At 42.4% G+C, this 6,923-nt stretch overlaps 1 protein-coding gene across 1 annotated transcript in view; it reads left to right on the top strand.

The window, feature by feature from the left end:
- Positions 1-6,923, top strand: part of SDHAF4 (succinate dehydrogenase complex assembly factor 4) — a 24,826-nt gene that overhangs the window by 7,202 nt on the left and 10,701 nt on the right. The gene's annotated exons all lie outside the window — the stretch shown is intronic.

The following is a 6,923-nucleotide window of genomic DNA, read 5'->3' as shown; positions in this document are numbered from 1 at the left end:
CTTTCTTCTGCTTGATCAATTCGGCTGTTAAAACTTGTGCATACTTCGCGAAGTTCTCGTGTTGTGTTTTTCAGCTCCATTAATTCACTTATATTTCTCTCTAAATTGTGTATTATTGTCAACATTTCGTCAAGTCTTTCTTCGAAGTTCTTAGTTTCTTTGCATTGGGTTAGAACAAGTTCTTTTAATTCCCAGAAGTGTCTTATCATCCACTTTTTAAAGCCTTCTTCTGCTAATGGAACACAGTCTTTCTCCATCAGGCCTTGTTCTGTTGCTGATGAGGAACTGTGATCCCCTGTAGAGGGAGAGGCGTTCTGATTTTGGGTATTCTCAGCCTTTTTAGGCTGGTTTCTTCCCTTCGTTATAGATTTATCCATCTGTGGTCTTTATAATTACCGTCTTTATAGTTGGGTTTCTGAATGGACGTCCAACTTGTTGACTTCCGGCGCTAAAATCTGAGCAACCCACTCTGCCGGCCAAAACAGCGGCTTTAAGATTGATGGTGCTTTTACTCTGCACCAAGAACCGCCTCACCGGCCACAAGAGTCGCGCTGGCGACACGTGGGGCTCCTCCGCTGGGAATCACCTGGTGCCTGAGCAGCAAAAATTGATCTGAAAGTGTGGAGTCCTCTCGTTCTCTGTGCTTTCAGTGGGAGCTACAATCCTGAGCTGCTAGTGATCAGCCATCTTGGATCTCTCTCTCCGGTAAGTTAACTTTTTCTGGGAACGTTTCGTTTTTTATTGTTTCAATATATAGGCATAAAGTTTGTGTTATTTTTTAAAATTTCCTGCTCTCCATGTAATTATGTACTTTCTTTTTCTCACATTATTTATTTCGCCTTCTCTCATTTTTTCGTAGTAGCCTTACCAAAGGCTTTACAACACTTCCAGCCTTTTTTTTTGAGACAGAATGTCACTCTGTCACCAGGCGCCAGGCTGGAGTGCGGTGGCACAATCTTGGCCCACTGCAAACTCCGCCTCCCGGGTTCAAGCACTTCTCCTGCCTCAGTCTCCCAAGTAGCTGGGACTACAGGCATATGCCACCACACCCAGCTAATTTTTGTATTTTTAGTAGAGATGGGGTTTCACCATGTTGGCCCGGATGGTCTCGGTCTCTTCACCTTGTGATCCGCCTGCCTCGGCCTCCGAAAGTGCTGGGATTACAGGCGTGAGCCACCACGCCTGACCACACTTTCAGTCTTTTTTTTTTTTTTTTATGAGACAGAGCCTTGTTTTGTCACCTAGGCTGGAGGGCAGTGGCATACTGCAACCTTCACCTCCCGGGTTCAAGTGATTCTCCTGCCTCAGCCTCCTGAGTAGCTGGGATTACAGGCATACGCTACCACACCCGACTGATTTTTGTGTTTTTGGTAGAGACGAGGTCTCACCATGTTGGCCAGGCTGGTCTTGAACCCCTGACCTCAGGTGATCCACCCACCTCAGCATCCCAAAGTGCTAGGATTACAGGCAGGAGCCACTATGCCCAACCAGCTACTTGGCCTTTTTATTTTTAGATTTGTTATTTCTGAATTTCCATTTTTTTTTTTTTTTGGCCTAATCATTTTTCTTTTCTTTGAGATGGAGTCTTGCTCTTGTCACCCAGGCTGGAGTGCAATGGCAACATCTCAGCTCACTGCAACCTCTGCCTCTCAGGTTCAAGCAATTTTCATGCCTCAGCCTTCCAAGTAGATGGAATTACAGGCGCCCACCACCTCACCTGGCTAATTTTTGTATTTTTGGTAGATACTGGGATTCGCAATGTTGGCCAGGCTGGTCTCCAACTCCTAACCTCGTGATCTGCTCACCTCAGCCTCCCAAAGTGCTGGGATTACAGGGGTCAGCCACCGTTCTCGGTGGCCTAATCATTTTTTTTTTTTTTTTTTTTTTTTTTTTTTTTTTTTTTTTTTGTTGAGACAGAGCCTTGCTCTGTCACCCAGCCTGGAGTGCAGTGGCATGATCTCAGCTCACTGCAACCTCTGCCTCCAGGGTTCAAGTTATTCTCCTGCCTCAGCCTCCCAAGCTGCTGGGATTACAGGCACCTGCCACCATGCCCAGCTAATTTTTTCTATTTTTAGTAGAGACAGGGCTTCACCTTGTTGGCTAGGCTCATCTGGAACCCCTGACCTCAAATGATCTGCCTGCCTCGGCCTCCCAAAGTACTGGAATTACAGGCGTGAGTCACCACGCCCGGCCTAAAAAAAAAAAACTTTCACAAAGCCAAAAATATGTAAGCAATAAGAGAACGATGAAAAATGATTAGGCTAGCCGGACACAGTTGGCTCACACCTGTAATCCCAGCACTTTGGGGGGCCGAGGCAGGTGGATCACCTGAGGTCAGGAGTTTGAGACCAGACTGGCCTGCATGGCAAAACCCCATCTCTATTAAAAGTACAAAAATTAGCCAAGCATGGTGGCACATGCCTGAAATCCCAGCTACTCAGGAGGCTAAGGCAGGAAAATCGCTTAAACTCGGTGGGCAGAGGTTGCAATGAGCTGAGATCATGCCACTCACTACACTCCAGCCTGGTCAACAGAGTGCAACTCTGTCTAGGGAAAAAAAAAAAAGAATTAAAAAAAATTTACCAGTTATTTTGTATTCTGAATTCTGTATACAAAATCTTTGGTGTCCCACTGTTACTTTGTACATTGATTCTACTGACTTGTTTGTGGTGGCTTTGTTTCCTTGAATGTTTTTTTGGAATTTTCTCTGTGAGACCGCCATGAGACATGGGTGGAGAGTTCTATCTCTTGAGAGGATTTGCATCTACCTCTGCCATGTGTCTGGGAACACTTCAGCTTTAGACTTGGGTCCACTTTATAATAAGATGTGTGGGGGTGGCCAGGCGCAGTGGCTCACAGCTATAATCCCAGCACTTCGGGAGGCCAAGGCAGATGAATCACCTGAGGTCAGGAGTTCAAGACCAGCCTGGCCTATATGGTGAAACCCTATCTCTACTAAAAATACAGAAATTAGTCAGGCATGATGCTGCACACGTGTAATCCCAGCTACTCTAGAGGCTGAGGCAGGAGAATCGCTGGAAAGTGGGAGGTGGAGGTTGCAGTAAGCTGAGATCAAATCACTGCACTCCAGCCTGGGCAACAGAGCAAGACTCCATCTCAAAAAAAAAAAAAATGATTAGGGATTTCTGGGAGATGCAGAAGATGCAGATAGTGTGTAGTTAGGCCTAAACACAGATGTGGGTCAGCCAGTGGCTTCAGAATCTCAGAGGGGCTTCTTTTTTTCACATCTTCACTCAGAACCAAGGTTAAAGTGGATGCTTTTCCTTCTTTAACTGTCTTCTAGTTCCTTGGTATTTGGAACAGTGTCATAAGCATCACCTGGGAGCTTGTTAAAAATTCAAGAATCACAAGTCCCACCTAAAACTACTCAATGTACATTTTAACAAAATCCCCAGGTGTTTTTTTTTTTTTTATCTATGTTTTAAATCTTTCAGCTGGGTGCGGTGGCTCACACCTGTGATCCCAGCACTTTGGGAGGCTGAGGCAAGAGGATTGCATGAGCTCAGGAGTTAAAAACCAGTCTGGGCAACATAGTGAGACTCCCCCTGTGCCCCCATCTCTACAAAAAATAAAAAAATTAGCTGGGCATGGTGGAGCATAGCTGTAATCCCAGCTACTGAGGAGGGTGAGGCAGGAAGATGTCTTAGCCCAGAAGTTCAAGGCTGCTGTGAGCCATGATTATGCCACTATACTCAAGCCTGGGCAACAGAGCAAGACCTTGTCTCAAAAAATAAAAAAAATCTTCCAGTTTACTTTGTTTTCTCAGTATGTGAGCCCCCCTGAGTCCTGGCCTCTAATATGCTTTCTGTTTTGCCTGAGCTTAAGAGACTGTCATCTCCCTGCTGTCCCCAAAGCTCTATATCCCAAACTATAGGCAAGAAAGACACAAGAAGGCGGGGTGCCATGGCTCACACCTATAATCCCAGTACCTTGGGAGGCCAAAGCAGGTGGATCACTTGAGGTCAGGAGTTTGATACCAGCCTGGCCAACATGGCAAAACCCTATCTACTAAAAATACAAAAATTATCCTGGCGCATTGGTGGGTGCCTGTAATCCCATCTACTTGAGAGGTGAGGCACAAGAATCACTTGAATCTGGAAAGTGGAGGTTGCAATGAGCTGAGATCGTGCCACTGCCCTCCAGTCTGTGGGACAGAGCGAGACTCTGAAAAAAAAAAAAAAAAGACTAGCCTGGTCAACATGATGGAACCCCATCTCTACTAAAAATATAAAAAATTAACTGGGTGTGGTGGCTAATATTTTTACTTTGTCTCAAGAAAAAAAAAGACAAGAAATGTGGCTTTTTGTTTGTTTACCTCACTGGACTGTCTTTTCGGTTTATCATCATTTACTTTCATAAAGGTTCTGTCTTTGATTTAGAAGGGATTTTGTTTTACCTTTTTAGGTATTTTATGGCTGTGGGGTTTTGGCATTTCTGATTTCTCAAATTGCCAGAGACAAAAGCTTAGAGTTGTGTGTTGTTTTTGTATATGTGTATGTATGTATGAGAGAGTCATTCTTTTGCTTTTATTATTTCTTCTTTTAGAAGGTTTTCTTCTTGTTTATTTTGTCCATGTAAACACAATTCTAAGTAGGTTTGGATAAAGTCAAACCACCCCTTGAAGTGGAAGACCTGGGCTTTATGGTTGTTATTTCCTTACACTGTTAAAAGATGGCTTTTACTTTAAGTTTGTCAGCTATTTCCTGTGTGGTCGAGGTAGTCAGAAGTCTGCTGATAGCCAAAATGAAATACGAACATTAATACAGTTACTATTGCTGAACACATACTATTTAATAGGCAGAATTAATAGGAGTGGTCCTTGGGCTTAGCTCCTCATCTGACACGTCTTTGTTTCTTATGATCTCCCTTTGAAACTACTTGTATGTGCTTCACTACCAGCACCCCTGGCAGGCTGATGTGCACACACTGTGTCCAAAGCTGTAAAGCCTGCAGGTACCAAGGAGCACAGTGTCCCTTCTTATCTTGTACTATACAGGAATGAGGGGCATTATCTTCCCCCGTATTCTGTCACAGCTACCTGACTACAAAAATAGTTCTGTTTATGTTTCCAATGGCCTGAGTCCCTTGAGAAAACTGGTCTTTCAACTTTTCCTTGTAAACCCTCTTTCTACAGATAAAGTCTTTAAGAAGTCTGCAAGGTCATATTAGGGACCAGTTTCGCAAACTTAGAGTTTGCCATTCTTCCCTTTTCCCAGGATACAGTTTTCTGTTCTTCACCAGAAACCCTTATGCAAATTAACTTATGCATCCCAGAGTTAGGCTCAAGTTATTGATGTCCTTACTCACTGTGTACGCATACACAGACATACACATATTCATTTATATTAACTGTATGCGTATGTATTGTGTCTATTTCTTTAAACGAGGTAGGGTTATGTAGTGATGGCTAGAATATGAGAAAGATATGTGAAATGAAAAAGCATTCTAATTATATGTAGGGCTGTCAAGAGCTTACAAATAATTCAATCAAAATAACAATAGATACTGTTTGTCACTACACTAAAGGCATAAATTTTCCCATTCATTCAGCAATCTCATGTGATAGGTACTGTGATTTTCTATTTAGAGGGAAGGAAACAGACAGGGAAACTTGACCAATGTCAAACCCCTAGTAAGTGGTTGCATTTGTTTCCTATTGCTGCTATAACATATTATCACAAATTTAGTGGCTTAACACATTTTACAGTTTTGGAGATCAGGCGTCTGAAAGGGGTCTCACTGAGCCAAAACCAGCTGTGTTCCTTCTATTGTGCTTGCCACAGGGCTGTAGCTGGAACTTGTACCCAAATTTTTCTGCTTCTAAAGCAATTTCTTTAGCAGGCCGAAAACCCTTAACACTGAGATCACTTTTTTCCCTGTGGTTTTGCCCTTATTGAACATTATCTCAAGAAGGGTTTGGATAACTTTGATAGCACTGAAAGTTTAACTCTCTTTACAAACTACAGAGAAAATGATCTCATTTACACATTTCAAACACCCAGTGTATTCTAAAATTCCAAGTTTTATTTTAGATTCGGGGGATACATGTATAGATTTGTTACCTAGGTATATGTGTGATGCTGAGATTTGGGATACAAATAATCCCACCATCAAGGTAATGACCCAAAAGTTAGTTTTTCAACCCTTGCACCCCCTCCTTCCCTCCCCCATAGTAGTACCCAGTTTCTAATGTTGCCTTCTTTATGTTCCAGAGTATCCAGTGTTTCACTCTGTAGAACTATACATGAGAATATGCGATATTTGGTTTTCCATTCCTGCATTAGTTCCCTTAGGATAATGGCCTCTAGCTGCATGCATGTTGCCACAAACGACATTATTTCATTATTTTTATGGTTGCATCATATTCGATGGTGTATATATACCACATTTTCTTTATCCAGTCCACCATTGATGGGCATCTAGGCTGATTCTGTGTCTTTGCTATTGTGAACATGCATGTGTCTTTTTGGAATGAAAAATGAGTTGCTTTCATCTGGGTTTATACCCAGTAACAGGACTGCTGGGTGAAATGATAGTTCTATTTTAATTACTTTGAGAACTCTCCAAACTGCTTTCCACAATGGCTGAACTAAGGTACATTCCCACTAGCAGTATATAAGCATTCCATCTTCTCTACAGCCTCACCAGCATCTGTTGTTTTTTTAACTTTTTAATAATAGACATTCTGACTGATGTGACATGGTCTGTCACTGTGGTTTTAATTTGCATTCATCTAATAATTGTGATGTGGAGCATTTTTTAATATGTTTGTTGGCTGCTTGTATGTTTTCTTTTGAGAAGTGTCTCTTCATGTCTTTTGTCTATGTTTTAGTGATGTGGTTGTTTGCTTGTTAAGTTCCTTATGGATTCTGGATATGAGACTTTTCTCGGATGTGTAGTTT

Source organism: Cebus imitator, unplaced genomic scaffold, assembly GCF_001604975.1.
Source record: "Cebus imitator isolate Cc_AM_T3 unplaced genomic scaffold, Cebus_imitator-1.0 Scaffold218, whole genome shotgun sequence".
NCBI lineage: Eukaryota > Metazoa > Chordata > Mammalia > Primates > Cebidae > Cebus > Cebus imitator.
This window is presented reverse-complemented; position numbering and strand designations above follow the sequence as displayed.